This window comes from Xiphophorus maculatus, chromosome 23 (assembly GCF_002775205.1).
Source record: "Xiphophorus maculatus strain JP 163 A chromosome 23, X_maculatus-5.0-male, whole genome shotgun sequence".
Lineage (NCBI taxonomy): Eukaryota > Metazoa > Chordata > Actinopteri > Cyprinodontiformes > Poeciliidae > Xiphophorus > Xiphophorus maculatus.
In genome coordinates, this window is record NC_036465.1 from 27,321,936 (window position 1) to 27,336,042 (window position 14,107).

The following is a 14,107-nucleotide window of genomic DNA, read 5'->3' on the forward strand; positions in this document are numbered from 1 at the left end:
TCCCTGGACCAGAGGAACTGTTGATGTTGCCTGAGATTAGACAGAAAGAGACGGGAATGGACCGGAACCAGCAGCCACAGAACGCGGGCGCTGTTCTTTCAGCACCACACACACACACACACACACACACACACACACGCACACACACACACACACACACACACACACACAATCACACACTCAGTCTATTTAACTGCTGGAGTTCCCATCTCGTCAGTTCGGGCTTTCGTACACTTTACTACTCTGTATTAACAACAACAATGCTGAATAATATTAATGTTATTATTTGAAGAAAGGAACATATGTGGAGAGGGGAAAAAAATCAGTTAAGCTTGGGAGAGAAATGGGACGGAAGAGGAGAAAGATAAGAAAAGTGGGGAGATAGCAGAAGAAGCACCGGCTGCTGCGGCGACTGGCGCTTTTAATGCACCATGTCGCCCCCTTCTGGTCGTGGGAAGAACTTATAGAGAAATGGGAAAAATGAAGAAGCAGAAATGGAGGTAAATGGGAGGAAGGAAGGTCGATAGAAGACTGCAAAACTTCCTACGCTAATTTATTTAACAGCGAAACTCAGTCGGAATATCTTAAGAAATGTCTGACTGTCTTTATATATATATATATATATATATATATATATATATATATATATATATATATATATATATATATATATATATATATATATATATACAGTATATATATGGAAATACATTTTGCTTTTTTTATTTTGAACTTAAGGTCCCGATGTCTAGAGCAGACCCGACTGTAAACCGGCTTTTTGTTTTGAGGTAAATATGTAAATAAGCATTTGTGTTACCTTTCAAATGAAATCACCAAGTCGGGAATGATGTGAACTGTAACATGTGAGTGAGTCACCACAACATATTTCCAGAAAAGTTTCTTTATATCAAAACTAACCATTCACCTGTTTAGAGCTGCATTTGATCAGTAATAAGTGAAACATCTATTAACTTATTTACTTGGCGATTTTGATGATGCCATTTGACAGAATGTAATGTTTTTTGCTTATTCCATAATTGGTGACTGTATGTCTTTATGATGTAAAGCGCTTACCTTGACCAGAAAATGCTGAGTCACTGCTCACATTAGCATAAACTTTTGCTCATGTATTAAAGAAACACAATAAACTAACGTTTATGATCTTTCAGGTCTGTTTCTTTAAAAACAAAATCTAACAGTGAAATAATAGATACGTTTTCATTGTCCGTATGAAAGTTTGACATTTTGACAATAAATTTGCTTAGTGGAAACAAGGCAGTTTTAAAAAAAATAAAATAAAAACCGTGTTTTTTGAAAAAAATGTTTCAGCGCTTTTGGATGAGGTGGATTTTTAGGGGGTGGGAGGTTGAATAGAAATTGGTTTATTATTATTATTATTATTAATAGAAGCTAGCTAGCTACACAGAGTGGAGGGGAGAAAAATGTAGGGACACTGAAGTTTGTTGTGGTTCATGGTGAAGTTGTCTGTGTCAACAAGTGAATTGTGCACTGAAAAAAAAGAATGAAACTCCAACTTTATAAAAAAACTGTTCAATTTGTTACATGTAATCACATTGGATTTGTTAAACTTACTTTATTTAACACGATAATTTAAATTTTATATATCTTCTTGGACATACATAATTTGACTACTTGTAACAAATCAACTTTTTCTTAAACGTTGGATCAATTGTTTTCTTTTTTCAATGTGAAGAAGAAGAAATAATGACACACAACTTTCAATTTTGGGGGGACGGGGGCATTTTGAAGAGTGAAATGCATACGTATTTGCCCCATTTACTCCGATACCCTCTTAAAAATATCTCATGAAAAAGATTATCTGTCCATCTACTGCTCCCTGTTTTTCTGTTTTTAGGGTCGGACAGGTTTGGGTGAGTTCCTCTTCCGGGGAACATGATTAAAATAATCAGTGCGGATTCTCAGAATCAGACAGCGGTGCGCAGCACTGTGGATAAATGGCGGCAAATATTTGAAAGACAAACAACACCGCGTTCAGCTCTTTAGCCCTAACAGGCTCTGCTCTTTTCCTTCACTTACTGTGAACAGATATCATGCTGCTCATGGAGTTAGAACTGTTTTCTCTCAGATAATTATTCCGTCTCGTTGACCAATCAAGCTGCTGCTCGGCGCAGTAAAAAAGAAAAAAAAAATCTTTGTTATTGTCAGAAATGGCCTTTTAACAAAGGATGCTAACCTGATATTAACCTGCGAGTGCTTTGTGGACAGCTAGATAATGGAATCCATTGCAGGAGGTTTTGTTTTCGCTCTTTATGCTGCCATAATTCGTTCTTGTTATTTTTGATTGATTCCTGCAATTTGTATCCCATTCTGCTTTGAAAATTAGTAAGCTGTGTGAGCTGTAACAAAAAAGTGGAATCTGGGGTAACGGATGAAAAAAAAAGAGCCTTTTAGGCTAATTCTGGCACTTTTACAAAAATGCTAATATCAGCTACGTCTACCATATGAATTAAGATAAATACTTTAGTTTCAGATTCCCTCTTGATATTTCAATCAACTTTGTCTCAAAAAATATTTGTTTTGATTTTCTCTGAAATTATATTTTTTGCACTTTATTTAGGGAAAAATGCACACATTTGTTTCATTCCATTGTTTCTGTTTACAAAATACCTTAACATATTCAAATGGTAGACACTTGTAAACTCTGTCCATATTCTGTCCTACATTTTGGGGAAATAATAATAAAAAAAAATACACAAAAACACCTAAATGTCAGAAGTTTTGATGATATATCAAACAACAATAATTAAAAAGTATCGGTATCGGCGATACTGGCCCTGTATTTATTTGGCGTTGGATCGATACCAAAATAGTATTGCCCAATATACTTTTAAGGATATAAATTGGTGAAATGATAAAAAAAGGTGCAAGACGCTGTATATAGTCCAATCTTTAGTATACAGAGAAACATGCTGAAAATTAGAAATGCACCGATTGCAGGTATTTGGCTGATCGTCAGTTACCAATCTTTAAAATGTCAAACCTACCGATTCCAATTTTGGCCCATTCCAATTTTCTTATCTGAAAAGTTGCTAAATATAGCAAGAAAATGGCTGAGCTGGTAACAGTGAGGCGACTATTGATAACTACGAACCTGCAGACATGACCTGGTGGGCGGGGCTAACAGTCAAACCTCTCATGGCAAAGTAAAAGAGGACTGATTTTTAGACCTTTATAAGATCAGTGGATAAGATCCGCTTCACCTGCAGATCTCCCAACATTAAAAAAATCGGAGGCGGGGTGTGCCGTGGTGGCGTAGTGGTTAGCGCGACCCACATTTGGAGGCCCTGAGTCCTCGACGCGGCCGTCGCAGGTTCGACTCCCGGACCTGACGACATTTGCCGCATGTCTTCCCCCCTCTCCTTCCCCGTTTCCTGTCAGCCTACTATCATATAAGGGACACTAGAGCCCACAAAAGACCCCCTGGAGGGGTAAAAAAAAAAAATCGGAGGTGATTTATCAGTGCAGCCCGACTGAAAATACCTTTTATTGCTTTATGTCCTTCCCTTGTATTTGTTAAACTCCATTTACAGTGATAGCAAAATGCTTTACCCCTTCACACACATTTTAATCCTACTTCAATAATGTCTCTCTCGAACATTTTTCAAGCGCAGATTAGTTCTGTTAGGAGACTACTGGTACTGACGGGTGACTTTTGGAGAGCGTGGAGCGTATCAGGCTGAAACGCTCAGGAACAGATGGCCGGCGAGATGTTTAGGATCACTGGCAGTCCTTCCTGCCCTTTCCCTCACCCCGGTGTCATGCAGCTCCTAGGTGGAAGGCAGCAGACAGCCAATAAACCACTCAGTGGTGCAGAAAATGTGCTGGACCTTGTCCCTCTTGTCTGCGGAAGGGGAGGCAGTCTATATTAAGTTGTGAGGTAGGGAAGATATGCTGTCAGTCAGAGACGCCTAAAGAGGGAACCCGCTCAGTAATGCAATGAGTTATTTCAGCCAGTTTGTAAACCGAAAGTCAGAATGTGCTCGTTATCTACAGTAGCTGAACTACTAATGAAGGGAAATGTAGCTGGCTAGCTATTCAATTAGCCACATTTAGCGCTTATTCTGCAAAAATATTCCAGGCATACACAAACACCTGAAGTGTCTGAAAGACTAAATATGTTTTATGAGCTAGGTAAAGGTCCAGATACTACATGGCATCCTCTTCAGAGCTGAAGTTTTCCAAGCTTCTGACAAACAGCCCTCCATATAAACTCCCCAGCTCAGCTCCTTCAGACTAGCCAGCAGCAATTAGCAAACACCTGGTGGAACTGCACATCTGCTGAGCTCATTATAGGAGCTGCTTCTCAGTACAACGCCGGTAAAAACGTTTTCAAAGGGTTAAAAGAGGAGCCATGTTGCGATGACTTCCTGAAGGCGGAGTTTCAGATAGACAAGGAGCTTCTTAAAGGGATGTAATACTGCCCCTTTAAGTCAAACTCACCTGGACTGTTTACTGTTTGAAAGCTAAATGCAACCGAAGGTAAGGTTGTAAAGGTAGATTTTCCCACAATTTGGAGTGAAGCAGTTATTGGTCGCGTTCACACTGCAGACCTTAATGCTCAATTCGGATATTTTGCGAAATCTGTTTTTTTTTTTTTTTTGCGTGGTCATTCACATTTCCAAATGTATATACAACTTGTATGTGGGCGCTGTAACATCACACTTAGCGAGCGTGTTCAGAGTTCATGGAAGTAAACATGGATGCAGATGGCGGAGCGTATCTTGCGATTTTAAAGTCGTTGCCCGACCTGAGCCAGCACATTAATGGTTGTTATTTTTCTTCCCAGTTTTTTGTATCAAGATGCAGGACAGTGATGTTTGTCGCGTATCAGTGACGTTCAGGTCGGAGGGATGCGACCTGGCCGTACAGACATGGGTCATATTTGAACAGGTCAGACACATATCAGGTTTAGAGCCACATATCCAAGTAGCCTGGGTCACATTTCTAAAAATCTGATCTCTGTTGTTCAGACTGTCATGAAAAGATCAGATATCAGAAGCATTAAAATAAAAAAATAAAAAATCAGCTTTGGGTCACTTCAGGCCGCAGTGTTGAATGTAACACTTTGTCAACTGAAATCCTGATTTGAGGGGAACTGAAGCCGTTATGGGCATTCAGACAGAAATCAGCTCCAAGCGCTAAGACTCGCTAAAAATAGCCGGAGACTCGTCCATGGAGAGGGAGCTATTTGCAATCTCAGACGAGATCTTTGGTCCACTTTCAAACATAAGTGTGGATGCATCAGTTTGCCTTCAGCAACAGTATCTGGGAACCATCTTGGCCCTTAAAAAAATACAATACCTCAGTGACGCAGGGCCTGAAAGGAAGACAGGAATGAACCTTAAATGTAGCACCAGGGGCCCCTCTGTGTCCTGAGTCATGAGGGTAATTCACTCCTCCGGTTGCCCTCAACGAGTCAGGAGATTTGGTTTTCATTTCATTATCTGTCCTGGTGCTAGGCATGGCATGCCATTTGCTTTAGCCTGAGGGAGGATGAACACAGAAAAAAAAGAAGAAGAGAGTTTTGGATCAATTCCCAGAGTGAGCAAAATGGCTCGCGGAGAAGACGCGGCGCTTCCAGCAGGAGAGAGCTCGGTCGTGATTCAACAGGCGCCACCGTTCACCGCTTGCTTCCGATCTTAAAAGACGCACCAAGGTCTTTCCCCGTCGCTCCCGCTGTTTGCGCGTTGGAGCGGGCCTGAGTTAGCGTAGCTTCGTTAGTTGGCTGCGTTACGTTTGGCGTGAACGGCTGAGAGAGCGGGAACATTTGAGTTGTCCCGGTCAGGGGTGTGAGCCCGCGTGTCATCGGCACCGCTTGTTTTAAACGTCCGAGAGAGTGAAGATAAATAACATTCAGCGACAGACGGATGCAGTGGGGAACGAATCTTAAGGAGGAAAACAGGATCTGGCCAAAAAAGAGGTGGCAACCAACATTTTACTTAAGAACATAATTTCCTGAGTTTGGTGAGGATTTATACCCATTTCACTGGATTCACTGTTTGATTAGGATTAGAAATGATCACTGCGGGTGATCATTTCTTGTTTACTTCGTAAAAGGCCTTCTTCCACCATTAAGGTCAAATTAAGTTTATTTCAGCAACAAGGCAGTTCAGAGTGCTTCACACCACACAAACATCATACAGTCACCAAATTATGAAACGAGCCATAAAAGTCATCAAGCAAATGTTGATTAATGTTCCAAATCTAAACAGGTGGGGTTTTAGTCTTGATTGAAAGGAAATCAGTGTTTCAGATATTTTGTAGTTTTGTGGATGTTTATTCCAGATTTGTGGGACCTAGAAGCTGAATGCTGCTTCTCCGTGTATGGAGAAGGTAAACCACTGTGTTAACAAAGGGGTGATTGTGGTAAACTTACATTTCCCTTAATGTTTAACCAGAAACCGAGCAGAGACAATACAGCGTAGAGGTGGGCAGATCCATCAAAAACATTGATAATATCGATAACAAGTCGGTATCAGTGCCAGATTGATACTAGTGGGTAAGTTTCCGATTCCATCCATCCATTTTCTGTACACCCTTGTCCCTAGAGAGGTCAGGAGGGGTGCTGGTTTCTTTCTCCAGCGAACGTTTCAGGAGAGAGGCGGGGTCACCCTGGACAGGTCGCCAGTCTGTCGCAGAGTTTCCGATTCCCTGTTGAAATGTTATTTTATTTTTGTATTGTAACGTCTCAACTCTACCTCAAAGATTTTGTTTAGATCTCTAGCAATAGTTTTTATCATGTTGTGTTTTTCTGTTGTTGCTGTTCGTCATGTTAATATGTTATTAAAGTGTTTTGTAGATACTTGTGAATTTAAATAAATACAAAAATTACCTAAATGTCAGAAGTCTGACAGTATGACAAACTTAAAAACATCGGTATCCGTATCTGCATTGATATCAGGAGAGGTATTGATATCAGTATCGCATCAGTATCTGTATCTGTGTCTTATTAGCGATTCTGGGTATTGGATCAACAAAAAAATGTATAGTGCTGCACACGTCACCTCTAGTTTGGAGAAGAAATACCCCTCCCACACTTGTTGCTACAACTGGGTATGATGGCTAAATAATGGGTAACTTCCTGAACTTCACCAAAAAAAAAAAACATTGATTCAGTTATTTCTTAACACAAACAGGAAATCGGCCAATCACACAGCAGTAATCAAAGCATTTAGGCATCTCCACACGAGGGAAGATGATTTTAAAACTAAGCATCAGGCTGTCGAGGAAAGGAGATTTACAGTAAATGATGTTTGATTGATCTAGAAAATAAAAAAAGAAAATGACTGCTGAGCAGCTCTCTGTGCAGCTAAAGACAATCGAGATGTGAGATGTGTTTTAGTTTTGAGTTTTTGTCTTTCTTGTATACAAGAGCAGCTCAATAGTTCAGAACTGCCTTGAAGGCATTTTTTGTGGTAGATGTGTTAGACAGCTGGCACACCAGTTGGCCATCTGCAATGTTTCGCAACTGGTTGTTTTTTTTTAGGTTTAAACTGAAGCAAAATTTGACTTGGCAGTTTGTTTAAATGATACACTCGCTTACAGTATGGATCAGTAAGCCTCAGACGTCCTCGTCGGGCTGCCGTCTGAAAGAGGATCCAGCCGGGAGAAGCTTGATTTCTCCACTGGAGGCTTGCATGATTTAGAGGTTGAGATTCAAAATTAAACTCAATCTGTGATATTTTCCTCTGAGCCCTGAAATCGATAGAAATATTGAGGCGATGGACAATGGGGGGGGGGGCAAGTAAAAACATGGGCCAACATCAAACCAATTTAAATCCCAAGTGAACAAGCAGATGCTCTAAGTGACAGAGCGTGGAGACGTGTTCGGTGTTTAAAGTCTGAGACAACTTTAATTCTGTGGGAAATTAGCTTCTGTGAGAAACTAAATACAGAATGAACAACCAGTCAGGATGGACACTGTTTGACACTAGATGTGTTTCCATTACAAACGTGAGCACAAATCTCTGCCAATATTCTACTAAGGTCGAAAAAAAAAACCAACACAATTTTGTAATTGTGGTGTTTCCATTAAAAAAGCTAAATTGGGGCGTGTCGTGGTGGCGTAGTGGTTAGCGCAACCCGTATTTGGAGGCCTTGAGTCCTCGACGCGGCCGTCGCGGGTTCGACTCCCAGACCCGACGACATTTGCCGCATGTCTTCCCCCCTCTCCTTCCCAGTTTCCTGTCAGCCTACTATCATTTAAGGGACACTAGAGCCCACAAAAGACCCCCTGGAGGGGTAAAAAAAAAAAAGAAGCTAAATTGAAATCTCGAGTGAATAAGTTTCTTCACGGGATAAGTCATTAAAAATCACGGCAGCGACGGATGTAAACAGTTACATCAGACATATTCATAATTCAGCCATTTAGCTAGCGCTCATTATCTATGAGCCAATCAGAGGAGACGACAGAGTCCTATTCAGGCGTTGGGAGCGACTGTAGCTTTTTAGAGAAATTGTAGTCTGTGATTTTATGGAAAAGCTATGGATTCAACACGTTGGAATGACAAAACGTTTTATGAACTGTGTGATGCTATGAGAGCTCTGATGGAGCCAGCTGAACGTCAGGAAAAAAAATTCATCCTCCTACCACTTCCTGTTGTCTTCTTTGTTGTTTTTGCCAGTAGTAACATCTGGCTGTTCACGTGACTCGCCTGACAAAAAATGTTTTCAATATGGCTGAAAAACCGCCTCATCTCAGTGCAAAAACTTTTTCATTGAAAAATTTGTTTTGTTTTGTTTTTTTGGGGCGGTTTTTTTTCCCCCCAAATTGCCGCATTTCCATTAAGCGGATTTGTTTTTGCAAATTTTATTCGTGCAATTTTATGGTTAATGGAAACCAACTATATAGTTCTAGTCCAAACATACAAGTGGGAAAACAAATACGTTTTGTATGTTTTGACCTTTCATTCATATGAAAACCGTTTAAGATCACCAATAACAATTATTTATACAAACTCCGACCAAAGTGAAGATTTGACACTAGATATTTGTGTCTAGTATCAAATCTAGCCACAAATATCTAGATTTGATATTTGTGTCTACATCTGTAGACATAGGAAAACAGAGATTTGGGGTTCTGCACATTACATGACAAAACAGCAAAAGCAGAAGAAATCTGTAAGGATTCTAATTTTTCTCAGGATTATCTGATCTCAAAATGTTCCCTTTGATACGTATGAACATTCATCGCCTTTATTCCACACCACTTTTTAAAAACTGTTACTACTCTACTGTAAAGCTTTATCATGTTTTTCAGTACCATGGGTAAACCTGGTTTTATGCGTTACCTTTTCACTCTTGTGAGATTATTTTTCCAATGAATTCTGTTCTAAGAAGCAAAAGTTTCTTCTAGACGTTTCTTATTGTTCCGGCGATAGCTGCTCAGCGATCGCCAGGGAGAGCTGAGCTGTGCTGCGTTCAGGCTCGTCACGTTAAAATCATCGGTAAGGTCAGGTCTTTCAGAGGAAATCATCATCAGTCATAAAGGAGTTCATTAAAACCCGCTCAGGCGCCCTCCGTACACAAACCCTCTCGCCCCTTAATGGCGCTCCGTTCATCAGGGCTGCAGACGAGGCCCGCTGTGACGAGCCGCAACAAGACGTGTTTTACAGGATTCTGTTCAGCTGGATGTGTAACAATACAGCTGCAGGCGGACTTCCTCCAACTCTTTGACGCGACATAAATAAACCAGCAGGCGGCGGCTCTCAGCAAACTGAGTGACAGCTCACTTCCAGCTGGATGCAGCAGGAATTGCAGAAGGTTAAAAATACGTTGTTATTTTTTGTTTATGTGTGAGAATAATTAAAGAAGAAACAGTGGGAACGTTTTCCTCACCATGCAGATTTCTTCAGTTTTTGTTTTCTTTGCAACACCTAAATATTTCAGATAATTCAATAAATTTTAATATCAGAGTAAACTTGTGTAAAAAACAAAAAACACAGATTTTGAGATTAATCTCAGAGATTTTCTAGCAAAAATAAATAAAAACAAGGACAATTTTAAGCCTGAAAAGTAAAAAAAAATGTGCAAGAAAAAAACTCAGAAATTCAAGAAAACAAGTCAGAACATTTCTGAGTTTAAATATTCAAAACTTTGCTCAAAAAACTCACGTTTTGAGATTAACCTCACCATTTTTCTAGGAAAAACCTGGACATTCTGAGAACAATCTAAAATTTTATAGAACATTTTTATCTCACAAATTCTTTTGGACATTTTTATATTTGAATAGTCAAAAAATTGTTCAGTTTTTATTGATTGATTTATTTAGTTTTTTAAAAAGAGATCGTCTTAGTTGGAAAAGTTGAAAATATACCTGAAAAAAACTAACATTTTGAGATCAGAAATTTTCCAGAAGAAACAAGAAAATTTCTGAGCTTGAAAAGTTCAACATTGACTTGAGATTAATCTCACAAACTTTCATGAAAACACGTGGAAGTTTTTGAGTTTCTAAAGTCAAAAGTGAGATGACTATAAAGGTCATAGTTACCATGAAATTAAAATGTAATTTTTGATTTTTCATATTTAGCTGCTCAATCGCTCTATTACATAAAGCCAGCTCGGTTTATGTCCTTTTCCTTCCCTAATAAACCTGTTTATATTTTGGAAAATGCTTTTGTGTTTACTTAGGTTATCTTTATTTCTGTACCATTACTATTATGGTTATGAAACAACCATATGTGGGATTACTGAAAACAAATTATTTTCTGTCTTAAACAGCTCTTTCAAGATAAAAGCACTTTCCACTTTAAGTTGTCTAGATTTATCTTGGAGTGAGGAAAAAAATAATGAATAAAGTCTGGATTTATCTGTCAGCCTTCCGTTTCCGTCTGTCCACAAATTATTCTAATTAGATTCTGAGATAGTTTTCCAATTAGCAACGAGGGGAAAAGAAATTAGTATGAAATAAGGGATAGTGGATGAGAGTTTGAAGTAATTGGAGGACCAAATGATGATTTTAGCTAAAATAATAATAATAATAATTTAAAAAAAGAATGACTGGTTAAGAAAACTACGAACTAAGAAAACAGAAACAGGCTAGAGGATTACCAGTGAGATGCTCGACTGTTTTCTCCATCACTGGCTCCTTTTCCCTGCAGCTATGTGTCCCATTAGCCGCTCCATCTCTGCATCCAGAACGCCACGGAAACCAGCTGACAACAACTCAGACTGTGCAGCAGAAACATGAGTGGCTAATAAAGCCGCTGCTCTATGAGGCCCATAGCAGATACGTCTCCATGGTGTGTATTTACAGAACGTAATAAATGTGACAGACTGCTGGAACATTCGGGTTGGCCATATTTGGCTCTTTACACAGGTGAGGATACAGAACAGATGTGGATTAACAACCCAAACTGGGCAGAATCTGTAACAGGTTGATGCACTGAACTCACAAACTGACTTTTTGCTTGAACCAAATTGCTTTGTGAAAGTTCTCAAACTGCTGTTACTTTTTTACTTTTTCACTCTGGATTTTGTCGGCCAGATCTACAAAAAAAACATTTTTTTCTTTGCCGAAAACAACAACAAACCACAAGTCATTTCTCCTGCTAGTGTTAAACCAGCACATATGTTTTGGTTCTATTTACCCAGAATGCCGTGCACTAAAGAGGAAGTCTTAGGGACATTGTACACAGAAATAAAGGAGAGGTAAATTTCTAACAAAAAAACAAATCTGAAATTTTCAGATCTCAGAAATATTCTGTAAAAAAATCTCCCAAAAAACAAAAACACATAGGAAATTTGAGTTTGAGAAGTCATAAAATATATTTTTTTAAAAACTACCATTTTGAGATTAATCTGCAATTTTCAAGAAAATACCAGAAGATTTCTGAGTTTGAAAACTTTAATTAGCTTGAAAAAATTAATTAATTAAATTTGCAAATTAATTTGAACAATTTTTGAGAAAAAACTTGGACAATTCTGAGTTTGAAAAGTCAAGAATTTGTTAGTAAGAATCTCAAAGTTGGAGATTAATATTACTCAGAAAATGTCCAAAACTCAAGATTTCTTTCACTTTTGAAACTTTGAGATTTCAGTGTTTTTTTCTCGAAAATAGTTTTTTGGCAAAACTTTACTCCTTCTTTCCCCCCATCTGCAAGGCCTCCAACTCACCGTCGTAAGAGGCAGATATTAATTCAGGCAAAACAAAGAAACCAGGCAGATTCATTCATCCATTCACTTATTCATTAACGTTTGGCAGCTGACTGTAAGGTGGTCCAAAGTGTGTGTTTTGGTGTATTTTAGTGAGTTCTGTCTCTTGGCGGTAAACACAGTGGTGATGAGGGCGGAGTTAACAAGATCGGAAAACTGAAACAACTGCACCGGCTCCCATCCGCGGCTCCGCACTGAACTTCCTCCGGGTCTCTACACCTCAGAGACGTTTGTCTGATCTATATGTGATTGTTCTTATCAACCATAAAAACATCTGCTGGATGTTGCTCACACTTCATTTCCCGTGATGCGTCTGAGTCGTCTTGACAGCTAGTCCTTACAGAGGGAGGGAAATCCCCAGACTGATGGATGCTTCTTGAACAACTGAATTCATCTTCCTGCCTCCCATCACAATCTGATAACGGGAAGGTAGATCCGTCTGGGGAGGTCTGAGCTTTGGTCAGCTTCCATGTGAGCCTTACTCTGATTGCGTCGTGAAAGAATAAAACAGTCTGAAAATCCAGGATCAAAACTAGAAGATGGGTTAGTCTCTTGCAAAGAAACGCGTTTCTATTTTATTGAGATGAACGCAGTCCGGCTCCTTGCCGACTGAACACCAATACACACTAATTTTTGCCCAGTTTGAAAAAACCAAAATCTCTTATCAGACTGGATACAGTTTGTCTGTGAAAATGTTAGCTACGAGCTAATATTTAGTCAGAAAATCATTTTTGCATAAGCTAAATATGTAGTTGGCAAACTAAATATTTATGTTGAAGGTAAATATTTAGTTCAAATATTTTGTTTGTAAGCTAAATATGTAGTTATAAAACAAATATTTAGCTTGCTGACTAAAAATTTAGTTAGCTAAATATTTAGATTCAAGCTAAATATCTTGCTAGCTACACAGTTAGTTTAATAAACTATTTATTTTGGAGTTAATAATTAGCTTGTTTAGCTTGTTAAGTAAATATTTAGTGTGAAGCCAAACACCTTGCTAGCTAAAAGATTCGCTTCAAGTTTAACATTTTGTTACACTAAACAGTTACACGCTAAATATTGAGCTTGCTAACCAAATATTTATTTTGGAGCTAAATGCTTAGCTTCCTAACTAAATATTTAGTTGGACTCTAAATATTTTGTGCCAGGCTAAATATCTAGCTAGCTAAAAAAATTGTTTGAAGCTGAACATTTGGTTAGCATGCTCAATATTTAGACTCGAGCTAAATATTGAGCTTACTAAGTAAATATCTAGTTAGGAGGTCATTAGTTTGCTTACTAAATATTTAATTTGGAGCTAAATATTTCTCTTAGCTTGGTGCTAATACTTAGTTTGTGAACTAAGCATTAGCTTGCTAATTAGATATAGTCTGAGATTGACATTTAGAAATGAATGGATAACATGGTGAAAATATGACTTTGAATAAAGGAGGCCCCATTTTCTTTCCTCTAATGACTAAATAATAATAATGGCTAAATAATTTGCTGTAAATTTTGGACCGTCTAACTTTACAAATGGCTCCCCGTAGAACCACGCATCCTTTTTTGCTTCCACTTCACAGTCATTTGCTACTATGCGTCGGTCTGTGGCATAATTTGGCAGTGAAAAAAAAAATGCAACCAGTCCTCAAATCAAAGCAGAGCCATATGTCCAACTGGCCATGACGAATATAGGAGCTGACAGATGATTAGACAGCTGATTAGCTGTGCCCTGAAACACTGCGGCTTTCTGCGTGTGTGCAGGTTGCGTACCGATCTTGTGTGTGAGTGTGCGTGGGAAGGTGTGTGAACATCCATCTGTGTGTGCTCTCACTGTAGTCAACAGCTGACAGAGGAAAAAAAAAAAAATCGGTCGTTTCAAAGATTTTTCCTTCACCTTCTTCATTAACACAGTTATCCAATCATCTGCGAA